Source organism: Vulpes lagopus, chromosome X (assembly GCF_018345385.1).
Source record: "Vulpes lagopus strain Blue_001 chromosome X, ASM1834538v1, whole genome shotgun sequence".
Classification (NCBI taxonomy): Eukaryota; Metazoa; Chordata; class Mammalia; order Carnivora; family Canidae; genus Vulpes; species Vulpes lagopus.
This window is the reverse complement of record NC_054848.1, coordinates 37068219-37085719: the sequence shown is the minus strand read 5'-3', so window position 1 is coordinate 37085719 and position 17501 is coordinate 37068219. Positions and strand designations below refer to the sequence as shown.

Here is a 17501-nt window from a genome sequence, read left to right as displayed (position 1 = left end):
GGGTTCTGAGCTCACAGATTTCTTCAATTAAAAGAGGAAATCAGTGTTGAGGGAGACGTAGTCAGTGGGCCTCTCACATGGCCTTTGGTCCAGGGATCATACCACAGTGGCCTTTTTGATAATCCATTGGTTGCTTTCAGGACTGAGTAATTTCTGGGGAGTAATTACTAAGTACAGGGAGTAATCTTTCTTCATCTTTGGCAAGAAAGATGGTGGTAAAGGCAGGCCAGCTAGGTCCCCCGTTTCCAGCCAAATGGCAAGGGCATCACTTGGTTTTCAGATACTTTCAGAAGGAGAAACAGTAATGGGGAAACAAACTGAACACTTTAGCATTTGTTAAACACTCCCTTCTTTTCAGGAAAAGCACTGCCATGATGTTATCTTACCAGCATCTCACAATGACCTCATCAGATAGGCAAGGAAGGCACTGATTTATGTTTGGTGGAGTAAAAGGGTGATTTGTGTGTGTGTGTGTGTGTGTGTGTGTGTGTGTGTGTGTGTGATTCTTGCCTTGGATTTAAAAATGCCACGTGAGTGACTATCAGAGAAGTGAGTCTCCTGATATCACAAGACCACTGGGCAGCAGAAGTGGGGTGAGAACCAAATGCTCCTTTTCCCAATGCTGAACCTCTTCTTCCCCCTACCCCTCTCCTGCTGGTCAGACATCCTCCCTTGTAAACACTTCTTTTTTGCTCTGGGAATATACCAGCCCTACTTCAGAGGTAGTATCCCGGAACCACCAGCACAAAGCTTATATGTCTTTTCCAAGAGTCATGGAAGAAGGCCATTTGCACCTTCACACGTTACAAGTTGAGGTCATTCTTGTAACTTGTTTATATAGCAGCACTTCTGTCAACTTGACATGTGCAGAGTCATCTAGGACCTGAGTTCATGTTCAGATTCACAGGCCCTACCTCCCAGGGATTCTGATTAATTAGAGCTGGAATGGGACCCAAGACTTCACTTTCTTCCAAGTGCTTCCGTGGAATTCTGATGGAGGTGATACATGTCCAGCTTTAATAAATGCTGCCTAACCACCTCCTCGTCATTGGTACTGTGCTGTAGCAAAGAGCTGGAAGGCACACATGAACACACACATGAATACACCCACAGAGGAATCTCTGGCGTTACGTACTAAACTGTTTTCCAAAAGATGGTATGTTTATCACATTTTATATATCACCTCACATGTGAAATACTTCACATTCACGAAGTGTTTTTCTTCGGGGTAAGGACTATACCTTAAAGGTGCTTTTATCCTAAGCACCTAAGCACAATGCCTGGTACCTAGCTTTGATCAAATCAGATATTGGTCTAATGAATGACTGTCCAATTTCCTCAAAGAGGGGGTAGGCCTGCATAGAGCTTGATGACGGGTCAAAGACTCATTCAGCATACAGCAGTACATCCTAACATCATTCACTCTTAGCTCCATTTAATGACTGTAAAGCACTGCTCTTATCTGGCGATTTGGGAGGGTGAAATACAAAATATAACATGGATACTGAAAGAGCTTTCTAATGAGAAGCCTCTAGAAACATGGTTACCTTAGTCTCATGGTCTTTCTAACCTTAAAAGTTATAAACCTCTGCGTTGCAAGGAGGCTTTATGATCTATTACATTTGTAACTCCAAGAGGAGAAGTGACATGATAAATGGAACCAACATGAGGTCTCGGATTCCCCTTTCCCAAATAACAGAGAAGATGAGTTTTGTTCCTGAATCAACGAATTACAGCACATTATTTAGCCAAGCGGATTAGAATCTCCTCAAAGGCATGACACAGAGGTACATATACTCACTATGAGTAAGTATAGGCGAGATTTGGCTGGCAAGGGTTTGGCTGGCCCAACCTAAGGAAACAAAATACAGCAGAATACTGGCTTCAGTATGCCTCTGGAGCAGGCATTTTTGATGAGCTGCTAAATGAAGGTTTTCGGCTGATTTGTTTATGTGACAGCTTGCCTGTTAACAGAAAAATATTGATTCCTCTGGCTTAGCAATGAGGCTCCTAAAACATTTCATCCCTAAACTCATAAATTGGTAATAAAAAAAATTAAGCTTTCCCAAGGAGTTTGCTTGGCCTCAAATGTTTGATTGGACAAGGCACAAATATTTTTCCTGATTCTGCAGTTAAGAGCCAGACTTCCTGCTTTCTCTGGTTTGACTTATTGGATAAGCCTTTTAAAAAATGGAACTTGTACTTAGTATATTTTATTTTAACTTCAATGATGATATACATCTCAGCAGTAAATTTTTAAATAGCTGCGTTATATATGCTGAATAAATGATGAACCCAATTGTGCTTTCAGCTATCCTTCTAGAGCATCTGGAAGGTAATCAGGGTCAAGATTGAGAGACAGCAGGATAGGGAGGGAGAAAGATTTAATGTATGTCATGTTCTGACAAGTGAAGAACTCTTGATTTATGCCAAACTAGGCTTAAAAAAAAAAAAACAAAACCATCATTTGTGGTAAAATCATGAGGGACACACCCACCACACACCAAGAAGGGTCTTGTGAAAATTTGTGTAAGTAAATATCATCAACACATAACAAAGTTGATAAGATACAGACACAGATCATAATAGGGGCTCACATTGTACATGGTTTCCAAAGCCCTTGTCCCATCTTACTATCATGATAGTCTTTTCCTGTAAGACTTATGATCCTTTTATTTTTTGCTTTTTAGTCTTCAACAGCTTTATTGAGGCATAATTGACATCCAATAAGCTGTGTGTATTTAAAATACATAATTTTATAAGTTTTGACATACGCATACATCTGTGAAACCATTGCCATGATCAAGACGGTGAACATATGCATCACCCCCAAAAGTTTCCTGGTGCCCCTTTATCATCTCCTTCCCACCCCTCCCACCTTGCTCCCAAACAACCTGGTGACAGTTGGTATCTGCCTTCTGTCACTATAGGTGAGTTTGCACATTCTCAAATTTGCTGTGAATGGAATCATACGCTATGTATTCATTTTTGTTGTTGCTGGGGCTCTTTCACTCAATGTAATTATTTTGCATCTCATCCGTGTTGCAGCATATATCAAAGTTCATTCCTTTCATTGTCAAGTAGTGTTCCATTGTATGGGTATACCACCAGGTTGATGCATTCACCTGTTGAGGACATTTGGGTCATTTCCAGTCTGGGCTTATTACAAATGAAATTGCTGTGAACCTTCATGCACAAGTCTTTGTATGAATATGTGCTTTCTTTTCTTTTGGGAAGTGCTTCCATGTGAATTGCTTGGATCATATGGTAGGTATATGCTTAATTTCTTAAGAAATTGCAAAAATGCTTTTCAACATTTTCATATCATTTATATTCTCAGCAGCAGTGTATGAAAGTTACAGTTTCTTTTATTCACACCAAATCTTGGTATGGTCAGCCTTTATCATTTCAATTTAATTTTAATTTAATATAATAGATGCATAGTGGCATCTCATTGCGGTTTTAATTTGCATTTCCTTACTGACTAATTATGTTGAATATCTTTCCCTATGCTTATTTGCCATCAGTATACATTTGGTGAAGTGTCTGTTAAAATTTTTTGCCCATTTATTAGGTGGTTTGTTTTGTTATTATTGAGTTTTGAGACGTTTTTAAAAAATATATTCCGAGCGCAAGTCCTGTATCAGACATATGCTTTGCAAATACTTTCTCTCAGTCTGTGATTTGTCTTTCCATTCTCTCAACAGTATCTTTTGAAGAGCAGAAGTTTTTAACTTTGTTGAAGTCCAGGTTACCAATTTTTAAATAGGTGGTGCTTTTGATATGTCTGTAATTAATCTATGCATCATTCAAGATCACAAAGATTTTCTCCTGTTTTCTTCTAGAAGTTTTTAGTTTTTGCTTTTATATTTAAGTCTAGGATCCTTGTTGAGTTAAATTTTGTATATAGTATGAGATATGGACTGAGGGTCTTTTACGGGGGGCACATGGTTTTTCAATTGTTTCAGCACTTTTTGTTGAAAACTCTCTCCACTGATTACCATTACACCTTTGTCTAAAATCAGTTCCTCATATGGATATGAGTCCATTTTTGAATTCTCTATTGTTTCATTGATGTATTTGTCCATCTTGGTGCAATCCTATATTGTCATGATTTCTATAGCTTTAAAATAAGTCTTGAAATCGGGTAGTATCTGTCCTCCAAAATTGTTTTAGCCCTTCTAGGTCTTTGCATTTACATATGAATTTTAGAATTTGATTTTCATTTTCTACAAAAAAGTCCTGTTGAGACTTTGATTAGGATTATATTAACTCTATAGATCAATATAAGGGGATTCATATTTTAATTATATTAAGTCTTCTAACTCATGAACGAGGCATACCTCTCCATTTATTTAGGTCCTGTTTAGCTTCCCTCAACAATGTTTTGTAATCTTTGGTGTACAAAATCTCTCACATCTTTTGTTAGATTTATCCCTGAGTATTTCACATTTTTTGATGTGATTTTAAATATTACTGCTTATGTAAGTTCAATTTCTGATTGTTGCTGGTATTTAGGCATACAATTGATTTTCATGTATTGATTTGTATCCTGCAATTTTGCTAAATTTATGTTTTAGTTCTAGCAGCTTTTTTTGTAGATGTAATCAGATTTTTTACATAGATTATCATGCTAAGAATAAAGAGTTTCACATCTTCCCCTTCTATCTGAACACCTCTTATTTATTTTCCTTGTTTGATCATACCAACTGGACCTCCAATCCAATGTTGAATAGAAGTGGTGAGAGCAAACATCCTTGTCTTGTTGCTGATCTCAGGGGCAAAGCATTTAATCTTTCACTATTAAGAATAATGTTAGTAGTAGATTTTTTTGTACATGCTTATATTTATTTTCTGTTGCTGCATAATGAATAACTCCAAAACATAGCAACTTAAAGCAACATCTATTTTTCTTGTGATTGTATATATGTATTTGAGAGAGAGAGAGTAAGAGAAAAAGAGAGAAAGGGAGGGAGGGAGAGAGAGAGAGAGAACGAGTGGAGAGAGGGGTAGAGGAAGAGGCAGAAGTAGGTTCCCTGCTCAGCAGGGACCCTGACACAGGGCTTGATCACTGGACCCTAACATGATGACCTGAACCGAAGGCAGCAGCTTAACCAACTGAGCCACCCAGTAGCCCTTGGCAACATTTATTATCTCATAATTTCCATGGGTCAGGAATCCAGACATGGCTTAGCTGGGTGCCTCTGCCTCAAAGTTTCTTATAAGACTGTGCTGTTGTTTCAGCCAAAGTCTTCCAAGCCTACTCATGTGGTTGTTGGCAGGATTCATTTCCTCACAGGTTATTTGATCGTGGATGTCAGTTCCTCTTTAGCTATTGACCTGGGGAATCTATCAGTCTTTTGCTACATGGGGCTTTCCATAGGCAGCTCAGTGTCCCTCAGAACAAGCCAATGAGAGAGCATGAGAGGCCAAGCAGGATGAAAGTCACATTCATTTTGTTAACTAATCTCAGAAGTGACATCTTATCACTTTTGCAGAATTCTATTTGTAAAAAAGTGAGTCATCACTAGGTCTGGCCCACACTCAGGGAAAGGGCTTATAGAGGAGGTAGGGAATATTGGAAGCCATATCAGAGTCAGCCTACCACAATGCCCTCTATCAAGTTGAGGAAATCACCTTCAGTTCATAGCTTGCTGAGAGTTTTTATCAAAACTGTATGTTAGATCATGCCAAATGAATTATACTTCATGTGGTTTCTTTTTCAGTTTGTTTATATGGAGACTTTTAAAAAAATTTATTGAGAGAGAGCAAGGGAATGAAAGAGTAAGAGAGTGAGAGAGAGAGAGAAAGATGGGGAGGGGTAAATGGAGAGGGAGAGAGAATCTCAAGCAGATTCCACACTTAATGCACAGAGCCCAATGGTGGGGTTCCATCCATGAGATCATGACCTGAGCTGAAACCAAGGATATAGGTCGCTTAACTGATTGCACTGCCCAAGCACCCCGGTATGGTGACTTTTTAAGGTTTGTTTACACTGATTTAATTTTCAAATGTTAAACTAAAACTGAATTCCTGAGATAAACATTATTTGCTCAAGATGTATTATCCTTTTTATATATTGTTTGATTCCACTTGATAAAATTTTGTTTATAATCCTTACACCTATGTTAATGCTATAGGAGAGATATTGGTCTATAGGTTTTTGTTTGTTTGTTTGTTTGTTTGTTTGTTTGTTTCATAATGTGTTTGCCTGGCTTTGCGTTTGTGTTGGCTTCATGAAACCAAGTAGAGAGTAGTCCTTCCTGTTCAGTTTTTGGGAAGATTTTGTGTAATATTGGTATTATTTCTTCTTTCTATCTTTTGTAGGATTTATCAGTGATGTTATTTGGGCCTAGAGTTTTCTTTGTGGAGATGTTTCTAACTACAAATTCAATTTTTCTGGTGGATGTAGACCTATTCAGGTTATCTATGTCTGGTTAAGTAAGCTTGGTAGTTTGTCTTTCTTTTTTTTTTAAAAGATTTTATTTATTTATTCATGAGAGACACAGAGAAAGTGAGAGAGAGGCAGAGACACAGGCAGAGGGAGAAGCAAGCTCCATGCAGGGAGCCTGACATGGGACTCGATCCCCCGTCTCCAGAATCAGGCCCCGGGCTGAAGGCAGCACTAAACCGCTGAGCTACTCAGGCTGCCCTTGGTAGTTTGTCTTTCAAGGAATTTTTCCATTTCATCTAAGTTGTCAAATTTATTAGCATCAAGTTGTCCATATACAACATTTCCTTCTTAACTTTCCAATATATGTAAGATCTGTAATGTCACCTCTTTCATTCCCAATATTGGTAATTTGTGTTTTTGCTCTCTTTTTCTGGTGAGATGTTTATCAATTCTGTTGTTTTATTTTTCAAATAAAGAATTATTGGTTTCATTGATTTACTTTTCTGGCATTTTGTTTTCTATTTCATTGATTTCAGCTTTGACTTTTATCAACTTCTTGTTTCTGCTTACGGTGCTTTTATTTTCTAGTTTCTTAAGAGAGAAGTTTGTCATTGATTGAGACTATCTTTTTAAAAAAGATTGTATTTACTTATTTATTTAGAGTATGAGTAGAGTATGCAGAGGGGAAGAGAGACAGAGGGGGAGAGAGAGAGAGAGAGAGAGAATCTCAAGCAGACTCCATGCTGAGCTCAGGGCCCAACACGGGTTTCAATCTCACAACCCTGAGATCATGACCTGAGCTGAAATCAAGATTCCCTTGCTTAACCAACTGAGCCACCCAGGTTCCCTTGAAACTATCTAATATAAGCATTTAGTGCTATACATTTCTTTGTAGGCACCACTCTGGCAGCAGCGCATGAATTTTCATTTTCATTTTGTACAAAATACTTTATAATTTCTCTTTTGATTTCTTCTTTGATCCATGGGTCGTTTACAAGTGTGCTGTTATTTAGTTTCAAAATATTTGGGGATTTTACAAATATTTCTGTTACTGGTTTTTAATTTAATTTCATTGTGGTTAGAAAATCTAATTTGTATGACTTACATACTTTTAAATTATTGACATTTGTCTTATGGCCCGGGATATGGTCTATCTTGATAAATGTTCCTTGTGCACTGGAAAGGGAGATTATTTGAAGCTCCTATTGAATGGATAGTTCTATAAATGTCAATCAAGTGAAGTTGTTTGATCACATTGTTTAAGTCTTCTCTATCCTTGCTGATTTTCCATCTACTTGTATCAATTATTGAGAGGGAAGTATTAAAATCACCTATGATTATATATTTGTCTATTTCTCCTTACAGCTTTATCAGATTTTGCTTCATGCATTTTAAAACTGTTTTATTAGGTTAATAAGTGATTAGGATTGTTATGTCCTCCTGATGCATTGATCTTGTTTTCATTATGAAATGGCCTTTTCTCTCTCTGGTAATATTCCTTGCTCCAAAATCTACTTTGTTGTTAATATAGCTACTAAAGCTTTCTTTTGACTAATGTTAGTATTACTATCTTTCATCATTCTTTTACTTTTAACCTATTGATGCTATACTTGAATTGTATTTCTATTGGTAGCATGTAAGTGGGTTTTGTTTTCTTTGTCAATCTGATAACCTGCCTTTTAACTGGATTGTTAGATCATTTACATTGGTTCACATCTACCATCTTGCTGTCTGTTTTCTATTTATATTTCCTGTCTGTTCTTTGTTCCTATTTTCCCTCTTTTTCTGCCTTCTTTGTATAGAGTGTTTGTAAACTTTATTTTATATCCTTTGTTGACTTATTAGCTATAATTTTGTTTTATTGTATTAGTAGTTGCTTTAGGGTTCACACCAAGCATCTTTCACTGATCATAGACTACCTTCAAGTGATACTATATCACTTTACACATAGTATATAAAAATCCTACAATTGGGACACCTGGATGGTTCAGTGGTTGAGCTTCTGCCTCTGACTCAGGATGTGATCCCAGGGTACTGGGATCGAGTCCCCCATCAGGCTTCCTTCAGGGAGCTTGCGTCTGTCCCTGCCTCTCTCTCTGTGTCTCTCATGAATAAATAAATAAAAGTCAATCGGAGAAGGACAAACAGTGTATGTTCTCATTCATTTGGGGAATATGAATAATAGTGAAAGGGAATATAAAGGAAGGGAAAAGAAATGTTGGGAAATATCAGGAAGGGAGACAGAACATAAAGACTCCTAACTCTGGGAAACGAACTAGGGGTGGTGGAAGGGGAGGAGGGCGGGTGTTGGAGGGGAATGGGTGACGGGCACTGAGGTGGACACTTGACGGGATGAGCACTGGGTGTTTTTCTGTATGTTGGTAAATTAAACACCAATAAAAAAAAAAAAAAAAAAAAAAAAAAAAAAAAAAAAAAAAAAAAAAAAAAAAAAAAAATCTTTTTAAAAATCCTACAATAGCATAATTCTATTTCTCCTCTCCCAGGTTTTATGATATAGTTGTCATATGTTTATGTTTAAAACTCTATTATACATTGGGTTGTTAAAATTTGTTTCTGTTGTTCTTAAGCAATCAGTTATCTTTTCAAGAGATTTAAATCATAAATAAAATTCTTACAAATTTACCCAGGTAGTTAACCATTTCTAGTACTTTGCAGACCTTTGTATAGATCCACATTTCTTTCTGGTATCATTTTCCTTCTGCCTGAAGACATCATTTAATATTTCTTGTATTGATAGTATGCTAGTGATTAATTCTTTCAATGTTCTATCGTAAAAAGTTGTTATTTTGTCTTCATTTTTGAAAGATGGTTTTGACTACACATATAATTGTAGGTTGACAGGGTTTTGGTTTTTTTTTTCTTTTAGTACTTTAAAGATATTTTCCACTGCCTTTGAGTTTGTATTGTTTATGATAGAAAATATGATGTCATCCTTACCCTTATTCCACTGTACATAATATGTCTTATTTTCTCTGGCTGCTTTGAAGTTTTTCTTTTTATCACTGATTTTGATCAATTTGATTATTATGCACTTTGGAATAGTTTCCTTACTATGTTTGTGTGTTTGGGATTCGTTGAGATTCTCAGATCTCTGGCTTTATAGTTTTCATCACATTTGGAGAAGTTGTACCTGTTACTTCTTTAACACCTTTTTTCTGCCCCCCCACCTCCTTCAAGGACTCCAATTACATACCCTTGGTGTTGCTTGAAGTTGTTCCATAGCCCATTAATGCTCTTTTCTTTCCTTCCTGCCTTTCTTTTTTCCCTTCCTTTTTTTCTCTCAGTCTTTCTCCTTTTTTTAGTCCTATTTTCTCTGTTTTTCATTTTGGATAGTTTCCATTGCTGTGTCCCAATATTCACTGGCTTTTACTCCTGCTCTTTCTAATCTTCTGTTAATACCATTCAATATTTTGTTTTGTTTTTGTCTCAAACATGGTAGTTTTCATGGTACTTTCCATGTTTTCTCAGGTATGGAAGTTTGATTTTTTTCCTGTTTCTACATATAAAATACAGTAATAGTGGGGCACCTGAGTGGGTCAGTGGTTAAGCGTCTGCCTTTGGCTCGGGGCATGATCCCGGGGTCCTGGGATCAAGTCCCACATCAGGCTCCCCGCAGGGAGCCTGCTTCTCTCTCTGCCTATGTTTCTTCCTCTTTTTCTGTGTCTCTCATGAATAAATGAATAAAATATTTAATAAATAAAATACAATAATAGTAACTATTTTAGAATTTTTAATCTGCTAATTTTAACATCTGTGTGCCAATGCTGGGTTGGATTTGATTGAGTGAGTAAGTGAGTGAGTGATTATTCTTCTCATTATGGCCGATTTGAATTTTGCTTTGTTGGGTTCTAGATATTTTTATATTCCTTTAAGTATTCTTCAGTTTTGCTCAGGGATGTAGTTACATTATTTGAAAATAGTTCAGTTATTTCAGGAAGTGTTTTTATAATTTGTTACATAGGTCTAGAGCTAATTATTACCTACTAAGGAGAAAACTTCCTGAGTACTATACCTATGCCCCATGAATTACAACTTTTCCCAGCCTGGCTGGTGATAACATATAATCCTGGCTCAGTGTGAGTATTAGGCACAGTTATCTCTGATTCTCTCTGATGGTTCTTTCCCCAAACTCAGATAGCTTATTCACACACATGATTTGGTCAATACTCTCTTAAGTACTTGAGTGGAACCTTTTAAATATCTTCACAGAGCTCTCTTTGTGTGCCTCTCTCCTCTCGGGTATTCTGACCAGCTATCTCTAGTTGCCTTAGTCCCCCTGACTCTCAGATCTGTCTGCCCGACTCAGGGAGACCAGGAGGCTCTGCCTGGGTTCCCTTTTTTGCACCACAACCTGGAAACACTCTCAAACAGTAAGGTGGGGTTATAATAGGTCTCATCTCATACCTTTTCTTCTCTTGGGATCACTGTCCACTGTCTGATTTTCAGTGACTTGAACACTGGTTTCAAATATTTTGTCTGGTTTCTGTGGTCGTTTTAGCCAGGAATATAAATCTGGTCCCTCTTGCTCTACCCTGACTAGAAGTGGAAATATGATTGTTCCATTTTAAAATGAAGAAATGATCTCAAGAGGACTTAGTGCTGTAGTAAATGGTAGAGCTGGAATTCGTGCCTAGTTCTTTTCACTCCTACTTCAAAAACAACATCTTAGAATAAGTATTTGTATGGCTAGAGAAACTGCAGGGGTTTCCCCCTCCCCTTTGCAACCTATTGCTTTTAATAATTGTTCATTTATGTTTTTTTAATTAATTTTTATTGGTGTTCAATTTACCAACATACAGAAAAACACCCAGTGCTCATCCCGTCAAGTGTCCGTCTCAGTGCCCGTCACCCATTCCCCTCCAACACCTGCCCTCCTCCCCTTCCACCACCCCTAGTTCGTTTCCCCGAGTTAGGAGTCTTTATGTTCTGTCTCCCTTCCTGATATTTCCCAACATTTCTTTTCCCTTCCTTTATATTCCCTTTCACTATTATTTATATTCCCCAAATGAATGAGAACATACACTGTTTGTCCTTCTCCGATTGACTTATTTCACTCAGCATAATACCCTCCAGTTCCATCCACGTTGAAGCAAATGGTGGGTATTTGTTGTTTCTAATTGCTGAGTAATATTCCATTGTATACACAGACCACATCTTCTTTATCCATTCATCTTTCGATGGACACCGAGGCTCCTTCCACAGTTTGGCTATTGTGGCCATTGCTGCTAGAAACATCGGGGTGCAGGTGTCCCGACGTTTCATTGCATCTGAATCTTTGGGGTAAATCCCCAACAGTGCAATTGCTGGGTCGTAGGGCAGGTCTATTTTTAACTCTTTGAGGAACCTCCACACAGTTTTCCAGAGTGGCTGCACCAGTTCACATTCCCACCAACAGTGTAAGAGGGTTCCCTTTTCTCCGCATCCTCTCCAACACTTGTGGTTTCCTGCCTTGTTAATTTTCCCCATTCTCACTGGGGTGAGGTGGTATCTCATTGTGGTTTTGATTTGTATTTCCCTGATGGCAAGTGATGCAGAGCATTTTCTCATGTGCTTGTTGGCCATGTCCATGTCTTCCTCTGTGAGATTTCTCTTCATGTCTTTTGCCCATTTCATGATTGGATTGTTTGTTTCTTTGGCGTTCAGTTTAATAAGTTCTTTATAGATTTTGGAAACTAGCCCTTGATCTGTCATTTGCAAATATCTTCTCCCATTCTGTAGGTTGTCTTTTAGTTTTGTTGACTGTATCCTTTGCTGTGCAAAAGCTTCTTATCTTGATGAGGTCCCAATAGTTCATTTTTGCTTTTGTTTCTTTTGCCTTTGTGGATGTATCTTGCAAGAAGTTACTGTGGCCGAGTTCAAAAAGGGTGTTCATTTATGTTTAATCCCTAGTTTTGTTTGTTTGTTTTTAGGAGTAAAGGTGAGCAACTATTTGGGACTGTGTATCTACTCTATCTCTCTTTTCAGGGAGAATAATGTCCTTAAAGAGCTGCATCCTCTGATGCCTGGTATTTGTTGTGAATCAATAGAGAACCTTTCTGTCTGTGTTTGAATCTTGGATAAATGTTCTGCTTCTGTTCTTATTTCTTAGACTCACTTATAGGTCATGTACTTGCCCAGTTCAGAACCTTTGTTTATTCCTCTGGAAGAGTACTGTTCTGTCATTCTTTCCATCAAATTGTGTCCCTCATTTCAACCCCATCCCAAGCTCTATTTCTACTAGGAAAACTTCCACACCTATGCAATTTCTACCTCTATAAAGTCATGCTAGGTTTGTTTGGACAAGATGCTCTCAAGGTCTCTTGCAACTCTGAAGAAAGTTTTGTGGGAGCTAATACTACTCTCTCCCCTTTCTAAATTACATCATTTGGCATAAATTGATTCTGGATTATATTCTATATTTGTGTCCTATATCTTCTGCCCTGTGTCTGGCAAGTTGCCCATCATCAATAAGTTCCTAATAAATCTTGTTGAAAGAAAGGATGAGTGGCATTTTTTCCTAGTCATTCAATGTATGTATTTTTTCCTTTTTAACCAGAAAATAAGTTTCCTGAGGGCAGAGCTAATGTATTTTTGCTTATTTGATATTACGTACAGAATCTACACTATGCTAGAGGCATTGTTGAGTGTTTGTAAGGATTCTGATTCCAAGAAACCACCAGCCACCTGATTTTCCAGAATCATGGTATCAGGCTCAGGTGATAATACATAGTCTCAAAGTAAATATATGTTGAATGAACAATGAGATGGCTCTAGAATAGAGAGTTTAGCAACACATTCATGCTTACACAGAGAAACAGAGATGCAGATAGTGCAGACACACTCAAATTTTATTGTTTGTTTGATACATCTGCTGCTTTGAGGCTTATACTTAATGTGAGTCTGTTGAATGATTTACAGGTATACTCATGCACCGAGATGAAGGGCTTTATTATAAATCTCCCTCCTTGTGCTGTAGGATACTGTGCATTTTTCAATGCTGTAAACATAAATAGAAAAGTGTTTTGTCTGTGACAAGGACAAATGTCAATTGGCAAAGCCCTTAAAGATGCAGACTTTTGAATTTGAGTTCTCATTATTATACTGCCCTGATTCAAGAAGTAAGCATAAAAAAATGCTTTATATTTATAAATTTTATTCCATAAACCTTTGTAATAAGGAAAAAACAATAAAAGTTATTGCATAAAAGTAATACATGTAGAAAATAGTGTTAATCAAAAATAAGAAAATAAAATCCATTCGTATCTCCAACATAGATAACCACTGATAACATTTTAGAGCATATTCTCTCAGTCTTTCTATGCTCATATTTAATCCAAAAATGTAATTATACTGAACATATTATTTTTACATGCTTTTTCATTTAGTGACATGGAAACTATTGAGTATATATTCATAAAAATTCTCTAGATTACTATTTCTCATTGCTCTTTAGCACTTCAATGTATGGGTCTACTGTAATTTATTTATCCAAACTCTTAATTTGGGTCATTTTTGCCATTTTCAGCATCTGTTGTCATGAAATTACAGGAATCAGTGTCCTTGCAGCTAAAGCTTTATGTACATCCCTAATTATTTCCCTAAAATAATTCCCTCAAAGTGGAATTCTTGGGTAAAGAAGTGTATAAAATTCAAAGGTGTCTGATACCAAAACTATCTCCATTCCAATTTAATCTCCTAGCAATGCATGCAGTACTTTTTCAATGAGATTTCATTTGTACTTATAACCTTTATGCAGGAAAAATTTAAGGCATCCATATTTAGCAGTTGAGGAAATTAGGGTACAGAAAAATCAAGGGCGTGTAGTGTTAACAACAGAACTATAAGCCTGCTTTCTCTATTCCTTATGCTCTTGGAACAGTGCTCATTGCATCTATACCAGTGGTGGTATTTGGAAAAAATGAGTCTGGGAGATTCCTTAATCAAAATTAGGATTTATTAGTCAAACACTTATTGAAAACAAAATTAAACAGGCTACAAAGCTTATAATGGTAAAAGAATGAGTCAAACCTTTAGGCTGGTCTTTGCAATTTAAGTTATTTGCCATCAGGAGGCAACAGAAAGTCACTCGCAACCCCTCCAAGAATGAAGGGTGGTTTTCCTGAGAAGCTAGTCTCTCTCTCTATCTTTCTCACTCACTCACTCACTCACTCACTCACTCACTCACTCACTGTCTTTCTCTCTTTGTTAGACAGGAAGTAGGATTTGTCAGTGGGCATGAATAAAGAGGGGACAGTGCCAAGGTTCTCATGAGTGCAAAGCCCACCATTTGTCCAGGGTAGACATGATTAGGGATGTATTTGACCCCACAGCCATCTAGGAAGAGCCACTTTTCGGCTATCATGTCTTCAAATTCATCTGCATTAAACTTAGTTAAGCCCTGCTTCTTGGAAGTGTGGATCTTTTGGCAGCCAGGGACCTAGAATTTGGCTCTATGTCAGGCCTGAATCATATGCTCCTTGTTCTAGAGCTTCATACAGATGGGCATGATGACTTGACCAATGTGGATCCTGGCCACTGTGCCCTGAGGCTTTCCAAAGGCACCCCACATACCTGTCTGCAACCTGTCAGCCCCAGCATAGGAAATCTTGTTGATAAGGATGAAATGGAAGGGGTGGAGCCACACTCAGACATGAAAACCATCTTTGCTTCAGCTTTTCACCTTTTACTTGTTGGCACAAATACGGACAGCCTCCATGGCTCCAGAGGAGAGCTGCTCATATTCATCTGGCACCATGTGGCCACATAGCATGCGCTCATCCACCTTTGCCTTCTTCCACCCCAGGTCAAAGATGCAGATCTTGGCATCAAGGACACCTCTGTAGGAGTGAGGTTTTGGATATGACTTGCTACCAATGCTACCAGTAGCATTGGCCGGTGCATAGCCCATGGCGACATACAGAAGGAAGAGAGAAGAGAGAAGATAGTTTCTTTTCTACCTTGCCACTTGTTGCATAATCACAAGCTATAAAACTTTGCTTTGTATACAAACTGAAATTTTCAAATTATGACTTCCACTTTGATTAGTTCAAATTAAGATTGAAAATAAGTTTTGTGAGACCCCTGGGAGGCTCAGGCAGTTAAATGTCTGCCTTTGGCTCAGGTCATGATCCCCGGGTGCTGGAATCCAGCCCTACTTCCAGCTCCCTGCTCAGCAGGGAGCCTGCTTCTCCCTCTCCCTCTGCTGCTCCCTCTGCTTGTGCTCTCTCTCTGTCAAATAAATAAATAAAATCTTTTGAAAAAATGTTTTGCATATTTCTTCATGAAATCTCAGCTCTTCTTCAAACTTTTTTTTAACTTATAAAGGATTATCTCACTATATGCTTTGAGTTAGACTTGGAGAAGTGGGTTTCTTTTTTAAAACACAATTCTAACTGCGCTATAATTTCTGGCTCTTGATCAAGTTAATATTGTGATCTTTAATTTTCCAGGATGCCACTGTGAAAGGAAAAGAAAAGCCAACAGAGACATAGCTGGATGCAATTCTTCACTACCAAACAATGCTTTAGTTCTTTCCAACCTGGGAGACACTTCTTTAACCTGATACCTGCTTTTCAAATTTTAGGCCTCCTATTGCAAGGTAGATTGATTGTAAAAATGGCATAACTTTCCATGCTTCTCTGAAACCATGCCCTTTGCAACCTGATTTTGAAGCTTCTCCCATCAAAGGTGGAGTTTGTACCCCATCCTATGAAACTGGACTAGCCGTATGATTTGGTTTGCCAATAAAATGCAGTGGTGTTGCAGTTCCAAGACTAGGCTTCTTAAGGTCTTGTGCACTTCTGTTTGCTCTCCGGGACCCTGGAGATCTATGTGAACAATGCTGGACCTGCCTTCGGGGACACGAGCGATCTTGAGGAGGAGAGTGCATCTCAAGCAAGGCCATCATAGACCAACCAGTGCCTGGCTGATCCGCTTACTAACAAGTGACACAGGAGTGTTTCTAGATGTAATCATCTGAGCCTAACCCAGATCGGAAGAGCCACCCAGCTGATCCACAGATCCATGAGCTATGGTTTTATTTTTGGGGGGTCAGGGGAAAGAAATTGTTATGCAGCCATTATTTCTGACAATAGAGATCTATTCCTTTGGGTCTAAAGCAATTGAGCCAATAATGATTATTACCATTCCCCTGCCTGGGATTCAGAATGAAATAAATCTAGAAGAGAAAAGATTCTGTTTCTGATTTGGCAGGTTTTGTGAATACAGATCAATGAAGTGGTCTGGCTGTATTTATATACACTGATGATTTACTTCCTGGTATTCTTTCTGATTCTCACTAGTAATGCTTCAGAATTAGTTGAAGAATATTTCACTGGCCTGGTGTCCAGCCACTCCCAATCATACATCATGACCACATTAAACCATTCCTTGTTCCCCAAACACACCTCAAACACAATAACACTGGCATGCCTTCACTCACACCTGACAATCTTTCCTTCCTTCTCTATCAAAATATTTTGGGTAGTCTGTGAGCCAGCTGATTTCCTTAAAGTTTCTCTCCCCTGTGAAACATTCTTAATAAAAGGTCTTTATCCTCCAGTGTAATAAATTTCTCTTTCTTCAATGCTTATTTTAATATCTATTTTGTAATGGTTCAGTTTGACTTACAGCCAAAATTCTAAAATTCTATCAGTAATATCTAATCGTGAAGATTAAGAAAAAGTAAGGCAAGTTTCAGATAGTGTTTTAGGTATTTTTCTTATACAATATGGTTATGATTTTCTGCTTTGGGGGGAAAAGAAGCAAAAGTCATTCTAGCCACATTGAGAGTTCAGAAAGTGAATATATTTTGGCTTAAAATATGTCTTGGAATCAGAATTAACTTTGCACAGGCCGTTATGCCATAGCCAAATAATTGTTCTTATTTTTACTATTAAATTCTATTTTTTTAAAGAAGAAAAATGGAGGAGACCTCTACTCCAGAGAGAGAAACAAGAAAGGCCTGGCCCAGTTCAGATGGAGAGGAGTAATCAGTGGGGAATCTCATCAGCATTCTGAATGCTACAGCCGGGATTCTATCCATCTTGTTAAGGGACCCAAACTCAAGCCGCTGACCCCCTTTTGTGCAAGACCAGCACAGCTAAGC

At 37.9% G+C, this 17501-nt stretch overlaps 1 pseudogene; it reads right to left on the bottom strand.

Annotated features, from left to right (window-relative positions):
* Positions 1-14659: 14659 nt before the first annotated feature.
* On the bottom strand, positions 14660-15302 carry LOC121482483 (annotated as a pseudogene).
* Between the last annotated feature and the right edge of the window lie 2199 nt (positions 15303-17501).